Source organism: Cucumis melo, chromosome 12 (assembly GCF_025177605.1).
Source record: "Cucumis melo cultivar AY chromosome 12, USDA_Cmelo_AY_1.0, whole genome shotgun sequence".
NCBI lineage: Eukaryota > Viridiplantae > Streptophyta > Magnoliopsida > Cucurbitales > Cucurbitaceae > Cucumis > Cucumis melo.
The window spans coordinates 22,793,959-22,810,097 of record NC_066868.1 but is presented as its reverse complement, the minus strand read 5'-3'; the positions used below and the strand labels follow the sequence as shown (position 1 = coordinate 22,810,097).

At 33.7% G+C, this 16,139-nt stretch overlaps 1 long non-coding RNA gene across 1 annotated transcript; it reads left to right on the top strand.

The window, feature by feature from the left end:
* The first annotated feature begins 1,017 nt into the window (after window positions 1-1,017).
* LOC127144490 (uncharacterized) lies at window positions 1,018-14,991 on the top strand. The gene is made up of 3 exons (XR_007816205.1): window positions 1,018-14,439; window positions 14,651-14,671; window positions 14,782-14,991. It is a non-coding gene; the product is annotated as an uncharacterized LOC127144490 (long non-coding RNA).
* Window positions 14,992-16,139: the final 1,148 nt, after the last annotated feature.

The following is a 16,139-nucleotide window of genomic DNA, read 5'->3' as shown; positions in this document are numbered from 1 at the left end:
AATATATATTAATATTTAATATAGCGTGAATCCCACATCTTTTTAACGTATTTAATATATATATAAATTTTATATTTAATATATTGTGGACCCCACATATATATAAATTTTATATTTAATACACTGTGGACCCCACATTTTATTTTTTAGATAATTAATATATATATTTAATTATTAATATATATATTTAATATATATATATACTAATTAGTACATAAATATATTAAATATATTAGTAATATATATATACTAATTAGTACATAAATATATAGATTAAATATTCAGATGTTTAAATTTCAATTTTAAAAATATCTTTCTTACTAAATATTTTTTCAAATTCCAATTTTCAACTTTTAAAAACACATTTTCTTTAATATCTTTCCAAATTTCAAATCTTCAATTTTTTTAAAAAAAAATATATATTAACAAAATATGTTATTAAATATTTAAATCTCCAAATGTCAATTTTCAAAAATATATTTAGAGATCGAAAATATATAAGAATTTAGATTGGAATTTGAATATTGGAAAGATATTTTTTAAAATTGAAAATTAGAATTTTGAAATATTATACAAGATATTTTTTAAAATTGAAATTTGGAAATTTAAATATTTAATAACATATTTTGTTAATATATATCTTTTTTTAAAAAAATTGAAGGTTGCTATTTGAAATTTAAAAAGATAATTAATGAAAAATTTTATTTTTAAAAATTGAAAATTAGAATTTGAAAAAATATTTAATAAAAAAGATATTTTTTAAAATTGAAATGTGAATATTTGAATATTTAATACATATTAATTATTAAATATATATATATATATATATATATATATGAATATATATATATATATATATATGAATATATATATATATATATATATGAATATTAAAATTATATATATTAAATAGGTTAAAAAGGATAATTTATTAAAATACAGTTGTTTTTAAAACTTATTACGAAAATAATACTATCGTAAAAGAATTTACCAAAATACTGCTACTTTTCCTTTTATTTTTTTCATTTTCTTTAATAAGTTGTAGTTGGGCGAGGTCTCTTTTGTTTTATAGATTGTTCTTGTTTTTTATGAGACATTTTTAATTTAGATTTATTATCGTTTTAGCTTTACTGTTTGATTGTTATGAAATTTTGAGTTTCAGATTTTTTGTTTTGATCCTTTGTTGTGCGATTTCTCTTCGTGAGATATTTTTAATTTAGGTTTATTATTTTTTAACTTGCTTGCATTTTGTTTTATAGATTGTTCTTAAATTTTGATTGAGTTTTTTTTTTCTTTTTTTGATCTTTTGTTATGTGATGTATTTTTAAGCATTATTGATTGTTTTGGAATTTAGAGTTTTTTTTTTTACTTTGTTGTCTGCTCTCGTTTTATGAGACACTTTTAATTTGGATTTATTATTTTTGAGCCTGCTTGTACTTTTTTTTTTATTATGGATTGCTTTTTATTCGCAGGAGAAACTTTTCATTTTGAGGTTATTTTCTTTTATTGTGTGAGTTTTTTTTTTCCATTTCTTTTGTGTAATCGTTTTTTTGTGCATTTTCGAGTCACTTTTTAATTTCAATCATAGTTTTTTGAATTAAGGTTGCTTGTATTTGTATTATGGATAGGGGTGAGCATGGACACTTGAAAAACTTATTTGAAAGATCGAAATCGATCGAACCGACACCCAACAATTGATTTTATTAAAAAATGGTCAGTGGTTAGTTTAATTAAAATGTTTCGAAAGACTGACCCAAATTAACCCAAACCTAACGAAATCGACCAAAATCGACCCTTTGACTGATCTAAACGATCGAACCGACACCCAACGGTCGATTTTATTAAAAATACGGTTGATGGTCGGTTTAATCAAAAGGTTCCGAAAAACTAACCCAAACCTACTAAAACCGACCAAAATCGACCTGTCGAACATCGTATTCCATTTTTCTTAGAATAAATCGGCTAGGTCGGTTTTTGAACCTGATTTTTGTACAAAACCGGCCCCCCGTCCCACCAATATCATGTCTAATTATGGATTGTTTTTTTTTATTAATTCTGGGTTTCTTCTATGTCTTTTTATTTTTGGTCATTGTAAGACATTTTAACTTAGATTTATTCTATTTTTGCTTGCTTGTGGGATATATTTTTAGGGACATTTTTAATTTAGTTTTGTTATTATTTTTTGCTTGTTTGCATTTGTATTATGGATTACTCTAAAAATTTGAGTTCGTTTTTTCTTTGGTGTGTGATGTCTTTTTACGAGATATTTTAAATTTAGATTTACTAATAATTTTGAGTTTCTTCTTTTTCTTTGATTTTCGTTCTTTGTTGTGCTATGTCTTTGTATGAAACATTTTTAATTTAGATTTATTATTTATTTAAGCTTACTTGCGTTCTGTGGTATGGATTGGTTTTTTTTTTTAATTTAGACTGTCGCCACGTACCCGAGACGACGCGGAGCGGTCGACATCCTTAAAAAGTTTTTTTTTTTTAAAAAAAAAGAGGAGTCGCCACCAATCTTTTTTTACGGTGTGATTGGACACCGAAATAAAGTGAATCATTTTAAAATAAAATAAAAACTGGTCTACGAAAAAATTAAAGTTGAGTTCGGGAGTCATTTGTGTACGGGGAATGTGTTAGCACCCCATAACACCCGTTTTAGAAAACGGTGGTCAAATTTAATGTCTTGAGTAAAATTTATTTTTTAAAGAAAGAACAATGTCTTATTTCATTGCTCACCACCCCAATATTTGGAGCAATGATCCCATAAAATAAGTGGGATACACCCATTAATTAGACTATATTGGGGAAAAATCCTCAGCTTAAGAGAATGAGAAATTGTCAAATTCTATCATAGGCTAGTCTTCGAATAAAGTTTTTTTTTTTAAAACATTGATTAAATATATTTTCTTTTGGGATCAAATCTCGGACTCCCTAAGATATTGATCCCTCACCTCAAGAATCTAGAAATAACGGACTCCCAGAAATTTGTAGATTCCATCGTAGGTTTTTTTTATCGAAATTGGCGTGGTTATTATAAAAGAAATGTAGATTAGGAAACCTTATGAAATATCTATTTAATTTTGAGTTTTAAAATAAATAATTTTAAAGCAAAAAAAAATTCTAAATGGTTTAAAGAGAAAAAATTAAAAAAAAATTCAAAATTAAATACAATTATGATTAAAAGTATCTTAAAATTTCAAGAAATTTTTAATGAAAGTCAAATAGAAATAAAAAGTATACCACACAATAAATTAGACAAATAATTTAGGATATCAATGTATGCATATACTAAATATAACAATAATAATAAAAAATAAATTAAAAGAAAAGGAAAAGAAAAGATACATAATAACGATAAAGAAAATAAGAAAAAAAAAGAAAAAAAAGAACTAAATGAAATAATAAACAAATGAATATGTAAAAAAGAAATTAAATAAATAAGTGAAGAAAAGAGGACATAGGGATGATAGTAAGTTAAAAGAGATAAAAAAAAAATTATGAAAGGAAATAACTATAATGGTATAAGAATAAAAATAGCAAAATTTTTTTAAAAAATCATAAATATAAAAAAAAACTAAATAAATAAATAAAGTTATATATAAAAAAATAAAAAAAAAAAACAAACAGAAGGTTAAATATATATATATAATAATAATAAAAAAAAATAATATTAATAAAATTATAAATTAAATTAAATTTAAATAAGTAAATAAAAAAAAAAAAAAAAAAGAAACAGAGGGGTGACGGCAAGGTTTGCCGCCACCCTAAAAGAAAAAAAAATATAATAATAATAATAATAATAATAAAAAGAAAAATGATAATAATAGAAATTTTCTTTTCTTTATAACTTTTCTTTTTCTCAATTGTTTTAGAGAGAAGAAAAATGTCAAAAGATCTTTTTTTTCTTTTAGCATGATGATAAAAAGGTAGTAAAAATAAAAAAAAAAAGAAATTTTCCTTACATTTTTTTTCTTTCTCTTTACATTTGAAAAGAGAAGAACAAAAATAAGGATTCAATCCCGAAGAAAATTACTTGTTGTATGAGATGCGGATCATTGGGAGTAAACCCTACCTAATGCAACCTCCAACTAAGTTTTTTCTTCCTTATGGGATTAGAATTAGGGTAAAAAAAAAGATGATATGAAGATAAAAATAAAAACAATAAAGCGAAAAAGCTAATGACCCACCTTTATGCAGAGGAATACGTTTCTTTAAATTCTCTCTAAACACTTTTTTTTCCGTAGAGATTCTCTCTAAAACAATTTTTTTCTCAAGACTTTCTCTAAAACAATTTTTTCTCCCCCTTTTTCAAATGACAAAGGACTCTATTTATAGACTCGGGTGTGCCACAAATTAGGAAAATTTAATAAGTATAAAATCAAATTAGATATTATGTAATTTTATTAATTTTCTTTTTTCTAAATTAGTAAAAATATGATATTGAAAGATTTTGTCCAAAATAAATTTTTTGTTTTTTTCCTAAAGTGATAAAGATAAGTCAAATATGGTATTAAAATTTTTTGTATAAAATAAATTATCTTGCTTTTCCTAATATGATAAATCAAAAGAGATTTTGTATAAATAAATTAATTTTTTTTCCCTAAAGTGATAAGTCAAAAAAAAAAAATGATTTGAATTTTTTTTAAATAATAGATATTCTCATTAATGACTTTATTTTCCATTTTAATAAAAAGATAAGAAAAAACATAAGATTTCATATTATTACAAAAAGATTTTACTTTTTTCTTTTTTTAACAAAATAAATTAATGAAATATCTTAACCGTTGTTACAATTAATAATTTAAAGAATAATAAAAAAATGTAGGATAAAATTAGGTGGCTACATAGACCTATTATTTTTGAAATTTTGATTTTCTTCTTTTTCCTTTTTGGTATTTTTTTGTGCAATATCTTTTTACAAGATGTTTTTAATTTAGATTTATTATTTTTTATAGCTTCCTTGTATTATGGATTGTGTCGAAATTTTGGGTTTTTATTATTTTTTGGTTTTTTGTTGTGCAATGTCTTTTTAGGATACAAACTTTAGATTTATTATCTCCATAAAAAGCCAATTTGACTGAACTTTCGTTAAGGACTTGGGAATGGTCAAGAGATATTTATCTCGTAAGCGTTTGAAGGAACTTGCAAAAACTTCTTAACCTCATTCGAGCGGCTGATAACCAATCCCATGAACAGACCGACAGAAAGAATGAAATACTAGAAACTTCTCTCAATATTCTTTGAACAAGGCATCCTATCTTGGCACTCAGACGTAGGAGGAGGAGTTTCTTCCCGCTCCGTGGGTCCCTTTCCCTTGTTCATTGACTTTTTTTTGCCTTTTTATTCCCTATAAATCAGAGATCAGGAGTCTTCTCATGGAACTGAAATGTTACAGGATAGGCTTTGAAACTCCTTCGGCGCCTTATACCCCACTCCGCGGAGCACTTCTTCTTGTTCCTTCCATTGACTTTTTATGGAGAGAATAGAAAACCACTTCAATTTCCAAATCTACTAAAAAGAAGAAAGCCTATCTTTCAAACCTACTATTTAGTCCTACAAAAAGTACAAGAAAAGCAAGCTTCTTTTTTTATGCCTCCTACGCGATGGGAAAAGGTAATTCATTAATGCTAAACTTCCAGGCGATTAAGGGCTCGTGAAACTTGTTTACATGCTGCCAACAGATATACTTTTGACGATCGATTAGAAAGCCTGATAGGGGAAGAAGTCCTATAGTCTTGCGCTTCCAAGGCTTTTCGCTAATCGTACTTCCTTATCGAATTCATTCCCTAAATTCATTCCTTATCGTACTTCCTTATCCAATTCATTCCCTGAATTAGCTTTGAGTAATTTCCTACCCTCGATTCGATCGAAGAAAAACTACAAAAGCTGAAAGAGCTACAACACGGTCTGAAGGGAACCGAGGAGGACCAAGAAAGCCTGGTAGAAGATTGACCTCTGACGCGGTGCTTGGCGATGACCTTGTCATTTTCGACACTCACCTAAAGGCTACATTGTTCCGACCCTTTATCAAGCTGATTATTGCAGACAAAGGACCTATATAATCATGATTTCTTCCATTTTCACTTTATTTTTTCTTTTCTTCCTTATAGAGGAGTAGACAATTCAAAAATGAAACTAAACTAGTCAATTCAATCAATTTTCAGATATGGCGAGAGTACGATGAGGCTGACGAATGCCTTACTAATAAGGTGACTTCTTTAACTGCTACGATTTTTTTTTTTATGATTTACAAGAAATAAAGAAAGTACTACGTGGGCGTCAACTTCCTTGTCTCGCATTCCTGCCTATGAAATATTCTTTTCACCTCAATCGGGCGAATTCTGACCTCTTCGATCGATCTCTAAACTCGTTCATTTTCTGTTCAAATGGGGAGGAGTTCGAGATCCTCCTTGAGCAAATTGATACACTGAGCTTTCAGTCTTTGTTATCCCTCATAATGGATGCACGACTTAGCTTCTCATATTGTTTAGCCTCAAGCTTGGATGTGAGGAAGCTCGGCAGGTTGTCCTGAGTTGAGGAGGAGGTCTTCCTATGCATTTTCGACTTCAACGTGATAAAAAGAAGACAAGACTCCTCGTCTGAAAAGGAAGAAAAATCAGACTCAAACTCCTAAACTCAAAAGTGAAAGCCAGAGGTTTGCCTAACTAGTTTAAGCAGCGTAGCAAGCCTATCCAAGGAAAGCCTAGCGGTCAAATCACCCATTTAGGTATAGGTACTCACTCATAGAACTCTCATCATAGAGTATGTGCAGATACGGAGTTAGAGGATTATAAGCGAAGACACGAGACCTAGGGGCCAGATTGATCGCCTCAATGAAGGGGGAAAAGAAAGAGTTGAATGATCAGTTGCTGTTAGTGGTACATAGGTCCTCTTTTGGTGAGTTTCATAGGTTATGAAACCTCTTGAGTCTGAAGTATATGAGGGATAGGAACAAAGGAGTGAAGAACGACCGATCTCATGATCTATTTCATTCTCTCATTATGAATGATAAGCCAACCATACCATAATTAGAGGCATCGACAACTAATTAAGTTATCACAGACCGGGAATGCCTAGGATCTCACCAGGAAAAGGAGGACTAGCCCTATTCATAATAGAGTGGAAGCGGCTTTCCTTCCCTACCGCCTTCTCAGTCCCAATTTCATAGGATCAAAATAAAAGGATGAAGTTTGAGTTCCATTAAAAGGTCGACTAATATATAGGATGAAAGTAGAACGAGGCTCTTGTCCAAGGATTCAAGCTCAGTCGTTGGAATTAAACTACCATGAATCGGTATGAAGCAGGCTTTACCTAGTTTGAGAGGTCAAATAAATAGGAAGCTTTCCCGGTCGGTGTAGGTTAGAAGTCGGAGAGGAAGAGTCAGACTTGGTTCGAGCCCCGTTCCAGCTCTGTAGATAGGGTAGATTTCATTGAGATCCATTGGAAAGGATCAGTGTTCATATTGCGAGATTTGAAGAGGAAGAAAGTAGCTCTTGAGAGTTGGAGAGAAGAGGAGAGGGTATAACGAAATAGCTTCATTCAAATAGGGTAGGAGCAGCTGAGGCAGCAGAGTTAGAGAGCGAGGCAGCTGAGTGCTATGACTATTCCCTAGTATAATAGATTAGAACTAGCCGCCAAACAGAGGAACGAGATCTTTCATCAGTCATTAAACTAAGAAGCAAGAGAGAGGTGTCGGGGAGAAGGGGTTTTTATAGAATACAATAAAAAGGAATCTGTCCCAGCAAGGCATCCTTAGATTCAACTACGAAGGACGAGTAGTCTTCTGGAATATATATTAGTCGCCTGGTCCTTTGTTTTTTCCATAGATTAATATGGTCTTAGTTTATATGAATTTCAGATGTAGAAGGATCAAAACTCATTGAATAAAGAGAGAAGTGGAATATGAATATGTCCTTATCAATGAGACCAAAAAATAGTCGAAAGAATATCGACTAATTTGAGAGGAAGAAAAAGAAGACAAGAGAACTCCATAAGAAACTTAGGAATAAGACTCAAAAGGAGGCTTCCAAAACTACTAAAAAAATTCAAGCCTATCCTTTATCTAAATCTTTCATAAGTTTCCTTTAAGCCATTTACAGGGTAAAGACTTCAAACTCAAAGAAAGAAGGTTCTTCTCCAAGCATGAGTTAAAGAAAATGTTTTCTGTATGTATCTAATGCAAGACTCTTCGATAAGCTCAGGCTAGGAAGGAAGGTGAATCAGTCCATTCTCCTTTTCTTTCGCCTTTACCCTCTCGTGCACCCGTCGGGGCTGAACCCTATACTAAGATTGTCGAGCCAGAGGTCACGCAACAGCTTCCCGTGGAGCCTCATGCGGATCATCCGCCCGATTGGGCTCAACCTCAGAGAAAGGTTGACTGAAGAGGAATCCATATAATAAGGCCTTTCACCGGTTAATCTCTTCCAAGGATTATCAGGGGTGGAAGGGCAAATTCACGTTTTTAAGGCTCGGGTCGAAGAGCTAAAGAAAAAGGCCTTAGAGCTCCTTCATCCTCCTTCCATTCCAGTGGATGAAGAGTCAGATGTGGGGCTGGCAATCAATCTTCTCTTGGAGAAGAAGATAGGCAACCGCCCCGTAGGATTCCTCTCCAAGGTGATTCAGGCGATTAAGAATGGCAAAAGCTGCTTCGCTCCTTCCCTCTAAATCCTCGATACGCTCTCTGGCAGTGTGAATGTGCCCTTCTTTCCTGGATCAACTCCTACGGAGCTACTAAATAAAAGAGGTTTAGCACTCTACGGCCTCATCTCATTTTTCAGTTGCCCCATTTTGGCAGCAATTGCAGAAAGCCTCTTTGCAGCATCCATAGCCATACATGCAAGTACTCGATTTCTTTGATTTGAATTTGATGAGTAGCCTCCATTTATTCTGATTGATGTTGAGATCCGTGAATAGTACTTCTTCTTTCATGAAACTGGACTACTTTCCCTTCTTTCAATTATCTTTTTACCAGAGTTGTAGAGGAATCTCTTCATAAAGTAGGAATTGGACGGCTGGCCCAATTCTGACTATTATAACCACGCTGCCACTATGAAGAAAGAAACTTTGCAAAACCCTTGAACCTAATCGATCATGGTTCAGTCAGCAATGGATTCGGTCGATCATCCGCGTCACGAATAGGATGGCTGGCCTAATTCTGACTAGTTCTCCACACTACTTTTCTGCAGTGAAAATACTCTAATGTCTATTTAGTGAAAAAACTGGCAGGCTCTGGCTACCTTGCTCCGCAAAGAAAACCCAAATCACACTGCCTAGAAGAAAGGAAGAACATTCTTTGAGCCTCTTACGGTCCTCTGAACTTGTTAATGGAACTTATTATAGTGGACGAAGGCAAGACTGAAAGGTGCGAAGCAGCTCGACTAAGAAGAAGTCAAGAACAAGGTGAAAAGAAGAGATAAATAAGGGTCAAGACGCCGGAGTGCAAATGTTCATTCCTTCATTTTGATCTCTTGTCACGGGACTTGTGAATAGAACTGACTTTCATAGGAAAGAGTTCTTCCTTATATGTTGTCTGAACTTTCTTCTTCCCTTTTCACACCTGCACTCAGATTGTAGGTGATGACTGCTTTCTTAGCTCAAATTTAGAAAATGCTAGTAGAAGTAAAGGCGCAAAGAATTTGTGAAGGAGAGTATCTTTCGAAATCTTCATTCCACTAATTTGATGGGACTGAAACATATTCAATTTTTTCTTTTTCTTAGCTAAAATGAAAAATTTACTAAGTTTTGACATAGGTTCAAAGAATTTGAAAGTCAAATGCCTTGTTTTTCAGTCTATTTTCGTTAAATAGAAAGTGAGAAAAACTAACATTTAGCAAGAAAAAGGTTGAGAAATAACCAAGTTTGAAAGGCAAAAAGGATCTCTGAGCATTTTCTTAACACATGAATTCCTTCCTTATCAATGAGACTACTACTAGGAAGAAGAAGAGTTAGGATATAAAGAAGTCCCGCTTTTTTAGTTCCATAAATTATTCAAGAGGACGCTCCGGAGGAGTTTTTCAAGTTAAGAGGCTTAAAGGTTTATCATCGATAATCAATTTCGCTTTTTTAGTGGAATTCTACGGTCGAATCAGTGATCTCTAGGTCCTTGAAATATTTGCAATTACTCGTCTTTTTTCAACTATTAGAATAATATAATTAAAGTCTTAGATTGAGCTCGACCCGTAAAAAAAGCTTAGTCCTTTGAACGGTTCGGAGGACTCATTCATTCTTTTACGCTTTTCTTTTCATTGACTCGTCTGAAGTGCATTCAATAAGTAAAGAAGAGCAGGTCTCAGCTTTGCACATTCGGACCACTCAAACTAGGCCTATTAGTTCGAACTTGAGACTAAGAGAAAGATCTCTCGCAACCCAACTCACTCAAAATGCTTGACAGATAAGTAGCTTTGCCCACCCAGTTTCATAGAAAGTCAAGTGGCTTCTTCATAATAAGATATAAGGAAGGAAACCTTTGGGTTCGAGCTGGCCAACGAGACCAGTAGGCAGGTGGGCGGTAACTTCATTAGCGGCTGGAGAGGATAGAAGTCAATATTCTTTGAACCCTCCTTCGAAATTGAAAATATGATGAATAGTCCTTCTATAAATGAAATGGATAAACATAACAAGTCCTTCGGAGTTCTATAGCTAAAAGAATGATCGATGGAGCAAAGAATTTGCTTGGAATGAATGAGTCGAAAGGATGTAGGAGGAGTAAAGATTATTGATAAGGAAACTTTTCCAATCTTTTCATTGACTGTTAGGAGTATTAAGATCGCTTTTCTTAGTTCCATTAATCAGTCAAGAGGACGTCCGAAGGACTCTAAAGGTCCAGGTGACGTTTATCCATATTCAGTAAATAAATAGGAGTCTGAAGACATTTTTAGTGGAAGAATAAATAAGGGCCCGGACTAGCTTAATTATGACAAATTAACCCTGTACGACTGAGGCACAAAGAATATTGCGTGAGTTGAGGTTGAATTCATATTTGTTCCAATGATCCCCATATTCATGTTTAGAAGCGAAAGACTTGTTTTATCCACTAGAATGAAGGCGAAGGACTATTTTAGTGGAATACGTTTTTTAGTGGAATAAGACTCCTAACGGAGGGGTCCAGATGACTGTCCATATTCAATATAGGAATTGAGTAGATGAAGGACTAGAAATCCATTATTTTTTGATGGAGGACTCCTTTGTTTTAAGACGACTGTAGGATCAAAGAATTATCTCAAGAACTATCGAAGCGAAGGTCCAACTTCATTCCTAAGGCATGTCCTTAATAAAAAACAAGTCAATGGACCTCGTCAATATTCTTTGAGCCTCTTGCCTTCTTTATCCATTGAATTTCAGATTTCTTTAGTTGCACTCCCTCAGTTAGGAGTCTGAAAACCGAAGGACTCATTTTCTTTTAGTGGAATTTCATTAGTTGCATTCTGAAGATCATTCCCCACCTGAAATTCCTTCGTTGCACTCCTTCAAGCCTTTGAACGGGGATCAGTCTTTTTCTCCTTTCAGTCGAGTCCTTGTTCATTAATTCATTTTGAGTCAAGTTATTTCATAACCTCTGGACCAGTATCACTATTTCATAACATCTGGACCTTTGTTTTTGGACCTTTCTGTTTTGAGTCTCGCTATCTAAGGGCTCCTTCACAGTCGCTTTGCTTCGCGTCTCCGTTCGAAGGACTTAGAAATCCATATTAACCTATCGGGAGGAATCCTTCTACACCTTGTTTTTGGAGCGTGGAGGACGAGTCTTATTCCACTAATAGTTCCAGGAGGGATCGAAGAATTATCTCAAGAATGATCGAGGTCTTATTCAAAAAGCGCTCCAAAAACAAAGGTCTAGATGATTTCTTTATCCATTAGTCATTAGGAGTGACTAGATGATATATTCACCTTTGTCTTAAACTGCAGTCCGGACTAGCTTAATAAGTCTCATATTCATTCCACTTGCCACTAAAAAACTCAAATTGATGATCTTATCGTATTATATCCATATATAAATTTTGACTACTAAGACTATAGAAATTCACTCGCCACGCCTCGCTTGAGAAACCCCAAAAATCTGATTCTATCTAATTTTTCATGGTTTGAAGCTTGATTGACCGCGAGGCTAGCTATTAGATTCAATGAATTCTAAGTTCTTTTAGGGCTCAAATGCATACCCACATGAATAATACGAGTTCCTGTAAAGAGAGTTTCCGCATAAACCGACTTCTCCACCACCTTCAATCTCCTTTCATTCAAGATGTGATTCGGGCCACTTGATCGACTTCGATTCGCTTGTGCTATGGGTTCTCAAGCTCAAAGAGGTCTCAACTTCCTTCCTCCCTTTCCACTCTTCATCCTTGATCATTAATCCTTTGCCTACTCTAAGTAGCCCTACTATATCTCTATTTATATAGATCGAGTTCACGAGGAGGGGGACCCTAGTATCTAGCTGTTGAAAGGGAAGAGCTAGAACTTCATATCAATGGGGTTAAGGTAGCGAGACTTGAGGTGAGATCTAATTGACTAAATAAAGCGAGAGGGAAAGGATTGAGTAGGGTACTAAGGGAAGGCGGATTCATGAGATGAAATTATAGACGAAAGTTCTCTTATATCAGGGGGATATGAGGTATATATTATATAGGATCGATCAGCTAGACCAAGGAGAGGATCAGGCTCGACTAGCACGGGAGATGGGGAGCTATCAGCTACTGGTCTGCTCTCTTTATTAGGCAGTTGCATTTTCAAAGAAATGTTTGAAAATGCGCACTTCATTATCTTTTCCTTCTAAAAGCTCTCACTAAATATGCTATCTTCTCAACTATTAACCCCTTATTAATATCGAATTCCCAAGGTCAGGGTATGTGATCCTAGGCATTTCAGCTCCACACTTTCATTGCCCATCCTAGGAATTTATAAACAAAGATGAATAAATAATGACGGGGAAGAGGGAATCCTCCAGTTCTGGTTGTTTTTCTGGCTCTCTCCATTGGTCTTGAATCTGGGCACCGATGGGTTTTTAGTGGTCCAAAGGACTAGTTTGAAAAATCAGAGCTATCCCTAATGTTCTTCTTTGATCCTCCGTCCTCTTGACAAGTTAATATGGATTTCTGGTTTTTAGTGGACGAATATGTATTCAGCCTCCTACGCCGTAGTTAGAAGTATTTTAGTGGAATAAGACTCCTCCTCTGCAGTCGTCCTAATTCCTTGTTCATTGAGGATTTTGAAAATATGATTATGAGTTGCACTTCTTTGCGCCTAACCGCTCCTTTTATTTTGAGTCGAGCTGCTTCGCACCCTATTGTTTTGAGTCGAGTTATTTCTAATTTGAAGGGCTCCTTCACAGTCGTTTCGCTTCACGCCTCTAGATACAAAGTTTAGGGCTTATGAAATTCTACTAACCCGACTACGTAGGACGAGTCAGAAATCCATATTCACTTGAAAGGATTAAAGCTCATTGAATCAAAGAAAAAGCTCTAGATGAGGGATCGGAACCCAACTAAAGAAACCTATCCATATCCACTAATAAGAAAAAAAGAGTTTTTATCCTCAGAAAAGCAAGGTGGAGTAGGGGCATAAACTGAAGGAGAGGCGACTGAAAGGAGAGTGAGGCCCAAAGAATTTGTAGAATGAAAGCGAAAGGACTTATCCTTCAAATTCAATTCAAAGGAGTGCAAATGTTCATTCCTTCATTTTGATCCACATGTTTATATGGATTTCAGGCGACTGAGGACAGACTTTGGACCACTCAAACTTCCGCCTCAATGGACAAGGGCTTTCGCTAGGTTGAATTCCTTTTAGCAGGTTCCTTGCATCCCCTCTAGAGGATAGGCTTTCTTTCTCCCCAAGCCCATTACGTGGAAGACAGAGTGGCATCTCAAATTCTTTAAGCCTTTTCCTTGAACCTTTCGGTGCTAATAATCTTTATGTTAGATTCAAGCCTATCTTATGAATTGATGAAATTTCATTCGCTAAAAAGATAGGGGGCTTTAGAAGGTTCTGAGTAGTCTTGTCTGAAAATATCCTCTTATTCTACTATTAGAAGAAAGTCTATCTTCCTTTACCACCAAATCCTAAAGTTTCTTTCTAGACAAAAACATTTCTCGGTGTCTAGATGAGGTATTCTCAATAGCGGTAGCTTGCAAGAAGAGGGACGAAGTAAGTTGACCTACTATAGAGGGATAATTAGCTCTTTCAGAAGAAGGAAGTGTCCGAAAGTTTAGGCAGAGTTTCTTTAGGTTAAATTGTATCCACTGCTCATTCTACAGGGGCTGATTGATGAGACGGAGGTCAGAGCTAGTCTGCAGAACCTAATACGATAGATAAGAGCTACTTTCTGACCCTGCTGCAAGGGTGGGTGGAGATCAAGACGCCGTCAGTCTATTGAATGGACCTTTTTCTCGTATGTGGAGTGACTTCTGAAAGAGTTATGCTTCCAACAAATCGAGTTGAGACGAAGTAAGTTGACCTTTTTCTCGTTTTTTTCCTTTTAATTGATGTTTTCACTACTATGAAATTCAGTCCAAATTGTTGAACAAAATTCTTTACTCCGAGGCTCCTAATTTTTTTAAAAAAAATCATTTACATTTTTCTGTCATACGTTACAACAAATTAACATAAGGTGTTACATTTTATTAGTATCGCCTTACGTTTTGAATCTTGATTTCAGGTCCATTTGTCGACATACAAGGTATGTAGTTGTTATCTTTCTTTTAATTTTTTTTTCATTAACTTCACTCATTTACAATACTTCGTGCACACGTCCCTCTATCGTTTTCTAATCTTGTTTTTTTTATACAGGACGTCGGCCTTCACAATATCCTTGTAAGAGGTACTACGGATTAGTCATTTGTAATCTATTTTTTCAGTTTGTCGTCGTTTTATTTCATTCATCGTCACGAATGTGTAATTTAATTTCAATCGTTCCCAACAAACTTCTGGTTTTGTAATTTGGCATTTGTTGGTTTTGTATTGACACTACATTTCACATTATGTAGAACATTTGTAGTATGCTTTCATTCTATGCACTTTATAATTTGAAAATCTTATCAATTTATTCCTTGCTCGTTCAATACATTTTTTTGCAAAAGTACTATCCCAATACTTTGTACTTCACTACTACGGCTCACACTAGTCTAACAAAATATTGAACGATAACTTTTTTTTCCCAAAATTTAATACTATCTTTTTAAAATAAGCATAGACGTCAAACGTGAATTCAAAAAATTGGAACGCAATAAATATTAGAAATTTACACTCAAATTACTATGTAACTTTTCAAGAGTGAAATAATGCCCCTAATATGTTAAAAAATGAAACCAAGAAAATTTCAAACATACTATCGTTCCAATATTACCACATGTTTCGTTTTTAAATTTTTTTTCATATTATGAAACATAGGTTGAACTATTTTAACGTTTTCAAATTTAACCGCCAATATGTTTTAAAACAATTTTTGAGTGGCTTTTGCGTGTGAGCGATGTTAGAGAAATGTTTTTTTTTGTAGTACTACTTATTTGAAATTAGAATAATTTGCAATACTTGAATATATTTTTTTAAGAACACACACCCATTACTATTTTAACCACTCACTAAAAGTAGACATTTTACAAAAGTTGTACACAAATTTCTTCCAATCTAGTTTAATCATACATGTTACCAATTGTCAAATTAGACTTTTTAAAACAGATATCAATATTGTTTCTTTGAAATTCACTAATAACACATGTCGTCCCATGTTTGAAATTCACTAGGTATATTTCATATTCGAACTTGATGTTTACTTGTTTCTTTTTTAACATGTATATCACCATTCTAATAACACATCTACTTAGTCATTGTTAGGAAAGTTGTTACCTTCAAATAGATCCACAAAACCTTGTTGCAATCCTAACTGTGTTCACAGTTTCCCAACGTCAGTAGCTGACGTTGGAGGCACTCATGAACGACAATAAGCAGCTGACACATACACCCTAGATACTAGGTATGGTACACAAGTCTGACCTAGTATGTCACCAAAGTACTCAAATGGACAGCGGACATTTGCTATTTGCCATTTACTACGAACTATTGTTGGCCTTTCGTCGACAGAGATTGTCGATGTTGAGGAAATGGTTCCAGTATTCTTGCACGTCCTTGTCCATAATGTGAATAATCGA